The sequence below is a fragment of the Dermacentor variabilis genome, chromosome 1 (assembly GCF_050947875.1).
Source record: "Dermacentor variabilis isolate Ectoservices chromosome 1, ASM5094787v1, whole genome shotgun sequence".
In the NCBI taxonomy this organism is placed as follows: domain Eukaryota; kingdom Metazoa; phylum Arthropoda; class Arachnida; order Ixodida; family Ixodidae; genus Dermacentor; species Dermacentor variabilis.
This window is the reverse complement of record NC_134568.1, coordinates 64,562,252-64,578,289: the sequence shown is the minus strand read 5'-3', so window position 1 is coordinate 64,578,289 and position 16,038 is coordinate 64,562,252. Positions and strand designations below refer to the sequence as shown.

At 45.6% G+C, this 16,038-nt stretch overlaps 2 long non-coding RNA genes across 3 annotated transcripts; one reads left to right on the top strand and one right to left on the bottom strand.

Moving 5' to 3' along the window:
* The first annotated feature begins 8,665 nt into the window (after nucleotides 1-8,665).
* Nucleotides 8,666-9,563, top strand: LOC142571401 (uncharacterized). The gene is made up of 3 exons (XR_012825873.1): nucleotides 8,666-8,859; nucleotides 8,951-9,130; nucleotides 9,382-9,563. It is a non-coding gene; the product is annotated as an uncharacterized LOC142571401 (long non-coding RNA).
* A 1,093-nt stretch (nucleotides 9,564-10,656) lies between these two features.
* LOC142571395 (uncharacterized) lies at nucleotides 10,657-12,413 on the bottom strand. 2 transcript variants are annotated; one of them, XR_012825871.1, is made up of 3 exons: nucleotides 12,079-12,413; nucleotides 11,842-11,906; nucleotides 10,657-11,776 (listed from the first exon to the last, which is right to left on the bottom strand). It is a non-coding gene; the product is annotated as an uncharacterized LOC142571395 (long non-coding RNA). The 2 variants fall into 2 exon arrangements; XR_012825870.1 differs by having other exon boundaries at nucleotides 10,657-11,906.
* Between the last annotated feature and the right edge of the window lie 3,625 nt (nucleotides 12,414-16,038).

The window sequence follows — 16,038 nt, the reverse complement described above, 5'->3', positions numbered from 1 at the left end:
CACATTTTAAGGATGTCGGTAATCTGCCAGTAATAACTCGTTAGTGCCTGCCGTATGCACTTCAACGTGCATTTTTATTCGTATGGAGATTTCCTTACGAGCTCAAATTCCATGAGAAGGAAATCCTATCATGGAAGTTCGATAAGTGTTGATACTTTTTACTCCTGCTCCACAGGCCTCACGGTTAGGTTCTTCGGAATGAACAGATTCATGCACGTACGCCTCGGTAATGTTCGCGATAACGCCTCTCTCGCTTGTTTTTCCTTCTTTTCTCCTTATTTTTTTATAACTACTTGACAAAAACATCCGCTGGATCCGATGGATTCGTAGATTAAAAAGGTATGTCTTAGTTCAGGTGCTTCAATGGAGAAATCAGTATAGGAGTAAAAAAAAAAGAAAGAATGACGGGAAGAAAAGCGCTAGGTTACGAGTCATTTTGTAACAATAAACTTTGCATTTACCTTGCTGATAAATTCATTAGTATGGCTTCAATCGGCCCTTGCTAAATTCACTGAGCTACACTTGGTAATGTCAAACTGCCTTCACCGTAACAGTTCGACATCAAGAAATGTATCTCTTCCACAACCCCAGTTCCCTCAAATAAATAAATAAATAAATAAATAAATAAATAAATAAATAAATAAATAAATAAATAAATAAATAAATAAATAATTTGCCGTGTCCAGAAACAACCCCAAGGTTTGAGAGCTGGCGCACGCATACATTAAAGAAAAAACCTGCATTGGAATATAAGTAAAAAAATGAATTGAAAGGACAAATTTGAAAAGAAGACTATGCATACAACAAAGTGGAAGGGGAATGAATATAAAAGGAAAAGGAAGAGAAGGCCAATTCAACAATGTGTGAAACTATGACACAACAACGCAAACTCGGAAAAGAACAATGACAGCGAGTTATGAAATATATCGAGATCTTGAAAGTTAGCGTTATAAACACTGTATTCTGTGGACGGTTGAGTGTTGGTGATGACAGGCAGGAACATAGAAAGGTGTATATCTGGTCATCTTGCGCTGAATACGAAACATGATACAGATGAGGAATTCGGGGCAGGTGTGGATGACGTGAAGGAGTTTGAAAAGAAATAGAAGGTCAGCGCGATTACGTCTGCAGCGAAGTAAGGGCCATGACAATAATCCAACAGTGATAGTACAAAGTCCAGTGCCCGTGTTAGCAAAGCGGTGATAATATACGCTTAGTAACGTCTGCTGGACCAGATCGATAATGTCACTATTGGATCTAGAAATGCCATTCTATACGACCGACGCATATCCGAGTTGAGGAAGAAACATTGTTGTGTACAACTTGCGGAACGATATGTAGGATAACTGAATTCCCTCGACAGACTGCAACTATAACCGAAACAGCTCAAAATCCGCATTGCAGCGCGTGTAGTGTGAGCAGAAAAGTGTAAGGTTGTGTCAGAAAGTACACCGAGATTATTGATCTCGCACACCTTACACAATGGTACATAAGCTACAGAATAAGAAAAACAAATGGTCGCTGTTTCGCGTATGAAGGTCATGATTTTGGTCTTAGCAGCATTCAAGGTGAGGTTATTATCTTTGCACCATCTAGAAAAAGAAAGCAGGTCAGGCTCCAGGATGCGACACTCATCAACAGTATAAATTTCCGTAAAAACCTTGATGCTGTCGGCCCATAGAAGGAAATAATTCCGAATAGCAGAAAGAACGTCATGAATAAAAAAATTTAAATGGAGTGATCCTAATACTGATCCTTGAGGCACGCCGCTAGTTACCATTTAAAAAGATGCTTGACCATTTACGCTAACATAACATGATCTATCAAGAAGTGTGCAAGATATTGACAATTGACGAATCAACACCAAAGTGCGTAAGCTTGATCAGAAGCATTGAGTGGCTGACTGCATCAAAAGCTTTGCTGAGGTCACAGTAAATGGTGTCAACTTGCCAACCCTTTGAAGTACCGGTGCGAATATCTGTGTCGTGAAACTTGCGAGATTTATGATAGTGGAGCGGCCGTTGAGAAACGTATAGGCGGAAAGTTCTCATTTTTTCCGGAGGGGGTAGGGGCTGACCAGCTTTCCGAACCCCCATATATATATATATATATATATATATATATATATATATATATATATATATATATATATATATATATATATATATATATATATATATATATATATATATATATATACATATATATATATAACTTTAATAACAGTTGCACTTGAAGAAACTTTGCGTGACCTCGAAGACTTGTTCACTGAAGTGACGGTCTTATATGAGTATTTACAGGATCTTATCAGTGCATTTTCACAGCCTGAGTTCTCTCGCACCACCAAGAATCTGGCATCTCTCGGTGGTGTAATCTTTCTTCGTGTAATTGTCGTATCGCTACCCCTAATACTGCTTCGCCTTTGCGAAGAAACTGCAGCCTCTCTCTCTCTCTCTTTGTTTTACTGTGAGTCCGAGTATAAGCGCTGTTGCGCATGACTGCTATTTATTCTGATTTCAAGTGAATCCGACTTGGGCTCATTTCGGTTACTGAGTGAATTATATATATTTATGACCTCTGCATACAACTGGCAATGTTTCCATCCCTAATAGATGTTATAAATTATTAAAATAGTTTTTTTTTCATGAGTCGTTAGCATTGCTTACGGGAAAGAGAAACAATACTGAGACGCATATCATTCACGTGCATTTCGTACGCCATGATAAAAGACTCTGCCAAAAAGGTCACTGAAGTCTGCAGGTTTTTTTCAGAGTCAAAAAAGCACGCAAAGCAACTTGAAGCGAGGTGAACATACAGCAACATATTCATTCTCTAGGCATAGACTACCCGCACCATTATAAATAATTCTTAGTTGGCTACCTCCTTCTTTTTAAAGATATAATAAACTTTTTCCTGTGTATATATATTTAAATATATTGTCTCTGTGCATGATGTTTACAGTGGAAATTAAAAAAAAAAGTTGAAGTGAAAAAATATGGATGAGGCAGCTGCCGCTGGTGCTTATAATGCGTTTGTCCTCCTACTGCCAGGATTTGCAGAAATAAAGCGGAAGTAATAATTGAAAGCCGTGCTTGTCCTCGCCAACAATGATGCAGTAAGCTTTTAGCCACAATAAAATTTTAAGTGAAAAGATCGAGGAAAGTCAAAAGAAACCTCAAATGATGTAGGTGACAGAACTCTGGTAATGACACTTCAGGAGGGGGTAGGGGCTCTGCCTCCCCACTGAACACTTCGGAGGAGGCTTGGGCCCCGGAACACCCCCCCCCCCCCCCCCGTAGTCGGCGCCTGTGGAGAAATCCATGCTGATTCGGAATCAATGAGTTCTTCAAAGTAAAAGACTATGTTGTGAAGAGCAAGTTCAAAAATCTTAGACGTGGCACAGAAAAAAATATCGGGCGATAATAATAATAATAATAATAATAATAATAATAATAATAATAATAATAATAATAATAATAATAATAAAAGACGCAGGCATACTTTTTCCCGGCTCTACTTAGGCTGAGCGAGCCGCGACGCATATATTATATAGGTAACAGGTAAAATGCGTATTTGCAGCATTCCCAGAATTCTCGCACTTGAACGGTTCCAATCCCTGGTTTAATTGAGCCAGCGAGCATTGCGTTACGGATATGCGGGGGGCCGGAAATTGACACGCGCGCGATATGAGCGGCTCGTGTTTGCAAAACACGCCAGTCTTTTGCTAACGAAGCGAATTCGTGCACCGACAGCAATTCTTGGAAAATCCTTCTCGCTATCACGTTGCGTATCGCGGCATGCACGCGCGCACGACCCCTCCCTCAAAGAAAGTTTCGGAATGCAGGAAAGCACGAAAAAAAAAAAGAACACCGGCTCCACACTGAAGGGCAGAATGAAAATTGAGTGCTTCGCTCGCGAAGTATAATTGAGCCTGTTCGCAGTTCAGCGCTTCGCAAACATATACGGTAGGCAGGCGTACGCGTCGGTCTACACGGCACGCAACCACGACACTTGATACGCCGCAGTCTTGTAAAGTGCTTGGTTGGATGAACGATTGATTTTCGTGGTCCCCAATAGGCACCATGAAAATCGAAAGAGCAAACTAAAAATACAATAAAATACCAATAGCTGACTGGTGAATGTTACGCATCGTTTCAAATTATGCGCTGTAAAAAACAAAAATAATATTGTTTTCTGTTTCCCACGTAAGAAAACGTGAGCAAAACTGCGGGACTACTTCCAGCAGCGGTGAAAGAGGCGCGCTTAGTTTCCGTAGCCTTCGCTTCATAGCCAAGAAAAGTTATGCGCAACTATAGGAGCGAGCGCGCGAGACCTCCCCAAACTCTCCGCCAGTAGCTTGGCAGTCGACCTCAAGCGAGAGCTATCGAAGCAGCGTGCGTTGCGAGCATTCTGTCGCAGCGCCAAACGTGTCTGGTATTCCGGTAACCACAGGCGAGCTGGTCGTTTCGACGGAACGGTGGAGGCATAAACTCAAGCTGATGAAGGAACTTTAGCGAGCTGCCTGATCGGTCTCTACGGTCCCGCCACCCATTGGCGCAGAACTTAACCAGCCAAAAAAAAAAAGCTAATCTTGCTCTAACCAAGTGTAAAACATTTTAAACATTTACAAAAACAACGTGTTAACGATTATATACACTCCTGCGAAAAATTTACACCAGCAGCAAAGAATATATTGTGTTACTGCTACTGCGTGTGCTTGAGCTCTGTGCCACCAGGTGGCTGCACCGTGCAGACCATTCACATTTACGCTTCTGCTCATCCCGTGAAAGACACGGTCAAACGGCCAGGCTCTGTCCCCTTGCGCTTGCGTTTACTCTAATACTGGACTTGCGTTAGTAATCTTCCGGTGCAAAGTGACGGCCGCAAACGCGCAAAGCGGCAGTCCGATGCGCTGCAGCCAGTCCGCTTGTCTGCTGCCTTGCAGAGCGACACGATGTCGCAGCTTGACATACTGCCAGTCGCTACGTTTGCAGTCCACAATGCAACAAAGTCCAATCATAGTGCTCGCGAAAAGACTGAGACCGGCTCTGACCGCGGAGCTCTCGTCAAAATGGAGCACGTTGTAACAAAAGCAGACGACGCTTGCTGCGTGCCGGAAGTGCTCAAGTATAGTGAGAAATTGTTCATGTGCATTCTCTTTCTGTTACTTTTTATAGAAACAAATTAACTAACATTCCAACTATTACGAACATCATTTGTTCGCCACAAAGGTGGAAAAATTATCGATGACGCGCCCTGGGCAGCCAATCGGATAGCTCGCCCTACTGACGTCAATTGGGTGATTTACGTCATATGGGTAGGGGCGGCTGAAAACTCCGCCGAGCAGTGTGCTACGATTGGCTGCGATGTACTTTTTTAAAACCTTATAATAAATTAAATGGTTTACGCGGATCACTTAGATGCGTCAATTAATGATCAGAAAGACCTACTCTAACGACTCAGTACGTTTGTACAAAATCGTAAAAATCGTTTCAGGGTCCCTTTAAGAAAGTGCCTATGTTGTTGCCGTGTTATAATTACTTTGATGTGCCATATTAACTTCGTCGTACATGTGCAGCCTAGCACTGCAATAGAAAAAAATTAAATAAATTCAATGGTCATAGGGAGATCATGACGAACAGCGCAACCGAATTGCTAACACCTCTTCAAGTAAACGCCCAACATGGCTGCCTCGTTCAAAAGGACGTCAATAAAAAGAAAAAGAAAGGTAGCCACGTCATTTGACCCACGTCCAGGAATTTGGGACATGATCGACAACTATCACCAGGCATGTAGCAGGATATTTTTTTTGGGGGGGGGGGGGCAACCAAAGGTAACTTTTCTATCCAAACGGAGGGGGGGGGGGCACTTTTACCAGGACAAATGTGAATAAAGCTCACCGCTCGCCGTAAAGACGCGTAAACCTGCAAGAGAGAAATGAAATAACGTCTATCTCACAAGTACGCCTGTGAGATACACCTCTCCTCTACTTGACAAGCAAGGAACCACATCAAACGGACTCGCGCAGGAAAGAAGCGCAGGAAAAACACTGCCAAGAAAAGGTAAACAAGCGAAAGGGTAAAATAAAGATTTCAAATTGGCGTTTTTTGATTTAGCTCTGGAAGAATTATAGAGAAATATATATTCGCGGAACAATCACAGTTCTTTTGGATATCTCGTTTACTGCTCTACCAAGTTAGGTGCCAAAACTGACTCATATTATTATTTGGGAAGTTGCGTAAAGACGCGTGGCCGCCAGTCCCGTACAAATGCACAGAGCGCCGGACGCTACGGTACTAGACGTACTGCGCCCACCGCGGAAGGTTAGAAAAACACGTACATTAGCACAGCAGAGAAGTGGCTACGTCAGGCGGCCTGACTGATAACTGCAGAAGCGTCATTCAAAACACACGGAATCCTTCTCCACTTCCGGTGGCCTTTTCTCTACTTCCTTTTTTAAATAAAAATATGTTGATCCATAAATATTTTCACAAACAACATTTAAATTTTTAATTTTCGCTTTTCCTTCCTGTTTGGCTGTTGCCTCGGCTCTCTGCCTTAGTCGATCACTTAATTTCTCAACTCCTTGCGACCCTTGTTTCCAGTTGCCAATTTTGCACGAAAAGTGCTGTACAATTTGCGAAAAACCAGACGAGGTAGCGGGTGCCATTCATGTTGCTTATGGGTTTAACGGTTATTGCAGGGTGTGATGATGGACGCTGTTTCGCACAATTTTACTTTTCACCTTATCTAACCCATATCACGAATATATGGTTATGAGGATCTTCCATCATCGTGACGCGCCGTCACTCGAAGAAATAATGAAGCAAACGGACAAGTTAAACAAAACTGGCGTTTTCTCCGGCCGCAATTCGTTCCACGAGCACACAGACTAGCTGACTACGAACTCAATCCCTTTTGTGGTCCCTGGGTCAGTCTAAACAAAGGAGGTTGAATTAACGAAGCAACAGCGATGCGCGTGACCGGTGTAATAGGTGGCGACAACTGAACGTATCTTGAGTTGATGGCGCGGAAACCGAATCGAGGAGAAAATTGGCCTTCACACCCCAGGAGATGCCGATAACTATACCGCCATTCAAAAGGAGTGAAAAAGGCAGCAAAATGATGACCGCCGAGTAGCTGTCGAGTGTCGAGGTTGATTTGGCGGCGCTTTAGGAGTGTGTGTGAGGAGTGGTGGCGTGGGCGAGGGGTTAAGTGGCTATACCGCTTAATTTCGCCCCGCCCCCCTCCCCCTGGGTTCGTGCCCGACTAGCACAATCTGTCGGCGACAGCTACGGTGGGGAACTTGGTACATTATTGCCCCGCTTTACATGAAGTGCGTTGATTTCTTTATTTTTCTCTCTCTTGATCCATTTATTTAAGACAACTCGCAGGTCGTCTCAGGATTTATGGCTAACGGTATATAGACGAGGAGGAGGAAAGATAGAGAGAAAGTAGGGATGTTAACCAGAAACGCGTCCGGTGGACTACCCTACTTTGGGGAACGGGAAAGAGGGAATAGAAGGATGAAATAGAGAGAGGAGGGGAGAGCAAAGTGCCGTTGAGCTCGCGCACGCACGCGGAAGGCCTGAGCAAGTAAAAGTCGTTCACAGGCCAGTCGCTTTCAAGAAAACGTGCCTTCACAGCTTTGTGGGCCGACAAGCGATGGGGACAGTCTTCAATGACAGTGGCACAATAATGTTCGATGTTCTCTTCGCCACCGCAGACGTCGCACGCAGCGCTGTCGGTCCTTCCTATCAGAGTAGTGTACGCCTTTGTGAAAGCCACTCCCAATCTCAGCCGGTATAGAAGCGATGCCTCCCGTCGGTGAAGCCCGGGTGGAGGTCGGAGTTGTAGTGAAGTTCGTGCAAACTGGCGCGCCTTATATTTGGGGTATTGCACTCTGTTAGAGAGAGCTGGCGTGCCGGGTGACGAAGCTGTCTTGCAGCGTCTGTCCTGAAAAGAATGGGAACGCTGTGTTGTTCTTGATGTGTCTCTCGGGCAGCTTGTTTGCGTGATCATTTCCACTGATCCCGCAGTGGCCAGGTAGCCAGTGAAAAATAATTTCGTGACCGTTTTGTTTCACGTCGTGGTGAAGTTTGACAATTTCGTGCGCTAGCTGTTCATGAGCTCCACCTTACAGAGCTGACTCCATGGAGTGTAAAGGCGGTCTCTAGTCAGAAAACACAGACCATGTACCAGGACTCTCTGCGTCAATAAATTGAAGCGCACGGCGCAGAGCCGTGAGTTTTGCAGCTGTGGATATCGTGACATGTGACGTCTTCAATAGCAGTGTTATCCCCCTCGTCGGTATGAACACAGCACCGCCAGAACTTGTCGATGTAGTCTATCCGTCACTATATATATGTACGTGGCTAATGTATTTCTCCTATAACCAGAGTATAACGTCAATTGTTTTAGTGCAGACCGTGATAGATCTGACTTTTCCTGAAATGTTGGAGTTCTGTGCACGGCACAAACAACATGGAGGAGACACTGGCCTGGCCGCAGGTGTGTACCCCGATGCAAGCGAGGCACGATATGCACTGACAGTTGTGCTATAGCCCTCGTGCGCTGCAGCTTTGAGCCGAACAAGTGGCGCCACCTGTAAAACGCGGCGGAAATTTGCCGTGGTCTCGAAGCAGCCTGCCTCAGTGCAGTCAGCATGGCGTCTCGTTCCGACAGCACCGAATCGCGGAAGAAAAAAGGTGGCACCGTTTATTGCTGCGTGTATGGTTGCCACAACAGCTATAGAAATGTTGTGGGGAAAGTCCCGAACATCAAGTTCTATAACTTTCCATGGAAGCCCTACGAGAAGGAGCGACGGGAGCGGTGGATTAAAGCAGTGCGAAGAGCCAGGTAAACAAGTGACCATTTCGTTTTCTTGCGTTGATTTTGGCTTTCTCCATGGTTACAGTTGAAGTAATGCCTCGTTTCTTTGTTTTTTTAGTGCGGACGGTGGACTGTGGCAACCCGTTAAGGGCCAAACACGCATTTGTAGCGCCCATTTCGTGGGTAATGAGAAGAGTACTGTTGCCCACCACCCTGCCTACATTCCAACGATATTCCCTTCCTGCTACGGGAGAGAAGATGGCGTAGGGCCCGCAACGAAGCTAGAAAGATACGAGCGGTAAGTTCCTATGTAGCCGATGATAGTACGCTTTAATACTGTGTTTTGCAAAAATTCGGCCAGTACTCTAACGACCGCAACAGGGTAAAATGCACGGGATGAGCTCCGAGTCGACCCCGCGATATCCTGTCGGTGTGGTGCTGTGGATTTCCTCGTCTTTGTGCATGGTCGTCCTCGCGCGCTGGACGAGCCCATAGCAAGTTGCGCAGTTTTCTGTTATACTAAACAATCGTGTGTTTTCTCTACCGTAGGTTGCGGCGACGTGTTTCAGCAGGTGCGGCGCGGACGTCTACTGGTTCTGACAGTGAAACTGGCGCTTCCTCTCTCGGTGGTCTGGTTCTTGGTGCTGTTGAGGACCAATTGGAAGCTGCAGATAAAAGCGTTACTTTTGCTTCGGTGGTAAGGCCCTCATGTATAGAATCCTTTCAAATGCTAACGCCTGCTATATGTAGGCTGCTGCTTTTTTTTTTTTTTGTGCAGAGGCATAATTCTACAGTACTATGCTTTTAAGGATAACGCAACGCTATGGGACATTTAAATTGTCCACCACTTGTTTGTTTTAATTACAGCCTTTTCCTTACCTTCCTGCATGTACGTTGAAGCAACTCGAATATGTTGTTTGCTGACCCTGCCACTTGCTTAAAATAAGACTTTTGTTTAACTTTGCAAAAGAAAGAAAATAAAGGCAGCCAGAACTAGGGCACCCTAGCTAATGCAGCTGTATGTAGCCATGGGGCAGTCCCGTTAGTATTTGCTTGAGTGTCTACCCTTCTGTGCTCAGTATTATGCAGGTGTGTCCCCAACAGCACTCTAATTCTCTTCTAACCAGTGGTGTGAATTTCGTCCCACAGTTTGACAAAATATTTATTAGTGTTGACTAACAAAATGTTGCTTGTCATGTGTTACATTTTCTAGGGGACTCAGACAGACGTAGATGTACATGGAGGCCAGTGCTGTATATTTCTCTCAGTAACATCAAATGGCTCAGCCTCCACACAGGTGTCACATGCAAGCACATCAAACATAGGTGTGCAGACAGTCCCGATGACAAGATCCGCAAGCACTGGAACAGATGAAAGAAGCTGTGTGTTCCTTGGATATGACTCGCTAAAGGAGAGAGCAGATGCATTTAGGGAATTATGTGGCGTCAGCACCAATGTCTTTGCTTTGCTGATGTCTATCCTGTCACCAATATCCGTAAGGCGAATCGATGTGCCGATTCCTCAGAAACTTGTAATTTTTTTGATGAAGCTTAAGCTTGGCATTTCTTTTGCTATCTTGGGGGTCCTTTTTGGACTTCACCGTACGGCAGTTAGCCGTATATTTTATTTTGTTTTGAGTAACCTGCTGGCTGCAATGAACGAATGGATACCCGAACCATCATTTTCCACAGTGCAAGCAACCATGCCAGCATGTTTTAAGTTGCACTATCCACGCTGCCGTTATATAATAGACTGCACTGAAGTAAGAACTGAAGAACCACCTACAGTTGAGCAAAGGAGAGCACTGTTTTCACACTATAAGGGTGGCTACACTTTGAAGTTTTTACTAGGTATTTTGCCAAATGGTGTAGTCACGTTCGTCTCCGAAGCCTACGGTGGTCGCACATCAGACACTCGCATAACACTTGAATCCGGATTCCTTGACAGGATTGAGCCTGGCGACATAGTACTCGCAGATAAGGGTTTTCCTGGCATTAGAGCGCCCGTTTCAGGCCAGAAAGGCATTGTTATTTTGCCCCCTTTTTCAAAAGGGAATGTGCAGTTTACGCATGAGGAACTGCAGGAAACATACAACGTCGCCCAAGTGCGCATACACGTGGAAAGGGTGATTCAACGTGTGAAGATGTTCAACATCCTCAACGCAAGAATAACCATTGAGCTGATTCCTCACATGAGCGATATTATGCGGATGTGCTGTATTCTGGCCAACCTACAGCCACCAATCTTTGGTGCCCAAAAGCCTGACACTGTAGAGGAGTGTTGAGATTCTAAGCCGATTTTAGTTTGGCAGAAATGGACTCAATCAAGTGTTCAACAGAACATTTCCAGGACCTTGAAGTAGGACTGGGAACCATTTTTATTCAATGCAAGTGTACATAACGCATGAATGCATTGCACTAAAACTCTGCAATAAAACATGTTTTCACTGTCAAACCAGCCTTTTTAATTATGCCTTGACTGCAAGAACCCCTCTTCACAGAAAAAAGGCGCTACGTTCGTGGACAGCACATTACACTTGAACATTTTCTTTTGATAAGTCTGTGAGCCGTTTTAGAAGATACTTGAAATAGTATCCTTCAAGCTTAGGGATGTACTCGGAGAGGAATTTTTCATCCCTCTCAACAATTAGGCTGAGACTCTGTTTTTTTGAGTACACAAACAAATGCACTTCTTGAATATTTAAGACATACAATATAACCATCACCTGTGTGAAATACGGGTGGGTTTTCCTTAGAGTCAACTTTCCATTGACATAGTGGATGTACTTTACGTAGCTCACTTCCTGATCAGCATCAATAAGCTCCGAGTCCTTTAGAGAAAAGGGGCATTTGATTTCAACCGCACGAGTTGTGTTGTTGGTTGAAATGATGCCGTCAGGGCTGCAGCACAGCCAGTGTTGTTTTGGGTGTATAACTAGACCAACCTGCAGAAGAAACATGAAAGGATGTAAGAAACATATTAGCTTTTTTGAATACAGGGAATTGATACCTCATGAATTGGAACCTGCAGGAGCATTGAGAGCTCCTGTCTTGCCACGTCTTCTGTATTCTTTCCTGTAGAATGATAAAAATAAGAAAATACTTTTCGGACGCATTCGTATTTGGCACCTTCTTACGTGCACAAGATAACACAATACACACAATTAGCCTTTTTTAACAAATGAAGGCACTACTAGACTGCCTGTTTACATCTGCATGTTCTTGTACAAGGTGTGCTGCTGCTTACCGTAGGTGGTGGCAGCTGTTGCAAAGGCTCTCGGTGTCGCCAATGCATCTGCAAGAGCTTCAAACTCTGCCTCTCTCGTCTTTATTCGGTGAGCAGCGGAGCTTGTGATTCGAAAAATCCTCTCCTGATGCCACCTAGTATCAAGAAGGAATGTGCCATTAGTGTCAGGAAGAAAGCGCAACGACGCATGCAGAGAAAAAACAAACCTTTTTACAGTTCCTTGGCCCCTGGTCATAAGTTCGATTTCGATTATTTCATCTATGCTTTTTTGCACGAACTTTTCATAAAAAGTTCTTTCCCTGACCGGCAGTGCAGACAGCATGTCGCACCTTTTAACTCTGAGGGGCAATGCATTGATAACTTCCATCATGCTGTAAATGGCGCGCCCGTTTACCACAATTGCTCTCACGAGCTAAGAAGCTGCGCGACTCGATACTTCTTCAACCGCACCGGGAGACGCAGCCCCGGATTCTTTGAATATATCGCTCTCTCTGCGCTGCAGCACGTCTGTGAAGGCGCACCTAATGTCCGGAAATTGGGCGTGAACTTCAGACGCGGACAGTGCCTTAAGCACTGGTACAGGCAAGGGGCGACCTGGGCGGACGATTGCAATTATGTTATGGGATGGACCTTGTGATAAAGCATTTTCGTTCTTACCTGGAAAAAGTTCTTTAGTCTGCTTTTTCGTGTCCACGGTTGGACGCGACGAAGGTTTCAGCCACGCGCACGGTAGGTCTGTGCAGGACGAGTGCACGGAGTTGTTCACGAACAGAGCCAGCGCCGCTGCGTGCTTGCACCAGCCTCGGCATCCCGCCTTGCACGTGCATCTGGCTTCAACGATCCATCTTGGCTTCGCAGACAACTGCGCGAGCATCGCACACCTCTCATCAACATGCAACGAATAAATATAATGCTGTTTCATGAGTTGTGCTTACCGTCAGTCACACGTCGTAATCCGCACTCTTCATTTGCGCGATGCATTTTCCGAATATGTCGGAAGGTCCTGCTGCGCACGAAATTTCCTCTCTTACGCCGTAAACATGGTTCCCGGCGTAGAGGTTGCTGCCACGCAAAATGCTACACCTCTTAAAATATTCGTCAATGTTTTCAATTCGACGAAATCCGCAAAACAACACACGCTGTTCGTTCCGTGCTGCCATGTCGCAAGGCAGCAACAGCAGCCGGCCAGTGGCACGAACGACGGGAAACTCTCGGCATGGCGTAGAGGTGGCGCTAGTTGTTCCAAAATTGTGGCGCCCCCTTACCAGCGCACGAGGCGTATATGACGTGCGGGGTCTTTCCACGGTGATAGCGGCGAGGTGGTGGCAAGGGGTCCGGGATTTGCGCCTGAAATGTATATGCCTTGTCTCGACGGCGATGTGCGTCGTGATTGAATAATCTTGCGCAATGGCCATAGTTTCAGCCGTTGACGCACTGCGTGGTAATCCAAGACATATCCTAAGATCTTGAGCCTGAATGCTGTGAACTGTACAAAAATTAGTTTTGCAGGTTTTGGATATAACAGGCAGACTGTGCCGGAGGAACCCAAACAATACCCTGTACAGCTGTAACACGGATTGTGTGGACACCTCCCAATTGTTTCCTGCGAGGAAATTGAACAGATGACAAATAGCAATCAGTAGCTTTTTCACGTGGTTCACGTGAGGAGTCCAGTACAGGTCTCTGTCAATATCACAACCCCTAAGAACCTGTGACTTCTGCTGGACAATACTACTTGAAACAGTGGCGTACCAACTATTGTTCGAGTGGGGGGGGGTCAAGTTATCTCTCTTCCCTCCATCTCCCTTCACCTCTCTCTCTCTCTCTCTCTCTCTCTCTCTCTCTCTCTCTATATATATATATATATATATATATATATATATATATATATATATATATATATATATATATATATATATATATATATATATATATATATATATATATGGCGAAATATATGCAGGTTTAGAGTATAGTGCAGCTGTCGTTGTAGGCGTTCACGTACTGCAAAAAGCACTTTCCAAGACACACACACACACGTATATATATATTGGAAAGGGATTTTCAAATTACGCTTTACCATATAAAGTCTGACAGGTAGGGTTCCTTCCAAGGGAAATGGAGCGAGCCGGTGCTGTAAGAGTAGAGGAGGACGTCGGGATGAAAAACTGGAGGTTTATTTACATTATTTACAGTGAGACGACCAAGAAATTAACAGTCATAGAGTCATTACGGGCCGGCAGCAACTCGGACGCTGCGGACCGTGGCAAGAAATTCGAAAGAGATGAATGAAGGAATGCTCTCTTGCTGCTCCCGGTCTCTGGCTTTTAAGCCCTTCGGTGTCTCGAAGACACGTCACGTTCGGCCAATCGGCGAGCCCGCTCAGGTGACGCCATTTTCGGCCAATGGTAGGCGCCCGTGCGATTGTGTCACACCCGGCGGAGAGAGTCGCTCCTTGGTCCCCAATTGTCCAAGTGCTTACTTCTCTGCGGTCTTGCCTTCCCGGTCTGCAACTACCGTGACAAAGGCGGACGGGGGGGATTGCTGCCTGGGATTCACGGTGCAATACACCCGTCTTGCCTCTTGGACCTACGTTACCTGGAACAGTGCCAGGCTCTCGCTTCACTTTCGGGAACAGTCAAGCAGTGAATAGCTCCAGATGCGGCGTACGAGGTGGGGGCCGCCAACTTGCTTGCACGTGTCGCGCCTCGGGAATGTGGTATACGCGCTTCTGCGCTCCTTAATTAGCTGTGGCGCGATTTGATGTGGGCTGGTGAACTTGAAGGAGGCTCAGGAAAAGGTCCCGTATCTAACAGCGCGCAGCGCGGGTGGGAGGGGGGTTAGGTAGATTCCGCTGAAGCGGCCGCTGACCGATAAACAGTGACACGTTCTTTTATTTAACGTGTTAATGACATGTTGCTTTGTTGGAAAATATTAATTGGAAGTTGAAGTTCTGATATGACTGACGCCAGACATGGACGACGAACGAAGAACGTTTATTCGACAGTACGCAGGAATATATCTATAGGCCCGAGAGGCGTGATAACACAGCACGGAATCATGGTTCTTTCAAGACCGCGATGACGTCACCACACAGCGTCGCGCTATCACATTTTTTTCCCTCCCCCCACAGGCTCTACTTAAATGTTCTCGTGTCTGAACCGATCCGGTTGCTTGCTCAAACGAGTGCTTCTACGAAGGATTGGTTCTTCTCTTATAGGTGGCGTTGGCTCTGACACTTGCAGCTGCCCTGGGCTTTGCTGTGGTGCCAGGTCTGCACTAACAGAGGTCGGCCCTACGCCATCCACTAGAGGAGGTTGAAGAGTGGTCGGACTCTTTTCTTCTGGCACTCGAGCTGATTGAGCCCTTTCATTAGGTAACGGACCACTGAGTATAGGCCGGCAATCAGACGGTTCTGTTGCAACTGGTCACTCATAGGCTGCCGCTGTATCAGCATGGTGCGGGCGTAGATGGTCGGCGTGGGTGAATCGAAGATGCCCGTGCATAAGGGGACACCTCAACTATCGCTGGATCGTCCTTTCGAAGTTTCGGAGATTGTGCACGCCCTTCATGAACTAAACGGACGCTCGGTCCCCGGCCCAGACGGACTAACAAACAAACTACTCAGAAATCTAGATGACAAAGCCATACAAATCATTACGAGCAACATTAATGAGTGATGGGCTGAAGGCCGGGCGCCGGACGAATGGCGAACTGCCAATGTAGTCCTCATCCCCAAACCCGGAAAACCGCTTCATGCAGAGAATCTGAGACCCATCTCCCTTACGTCGTGCCTCGGGAAGGTCGCAGAACATGCTATCCACAACAGAATTGGAGAGCACATTGAAGAAAACGGCCTATTCCGCCACAATTTCATAGGCTTCAGAAAATCACTATCCACACAAGACGCCATGCTACTCATTAGGAACGCCGTCATAGACAACAAATCCAGGGATGTAA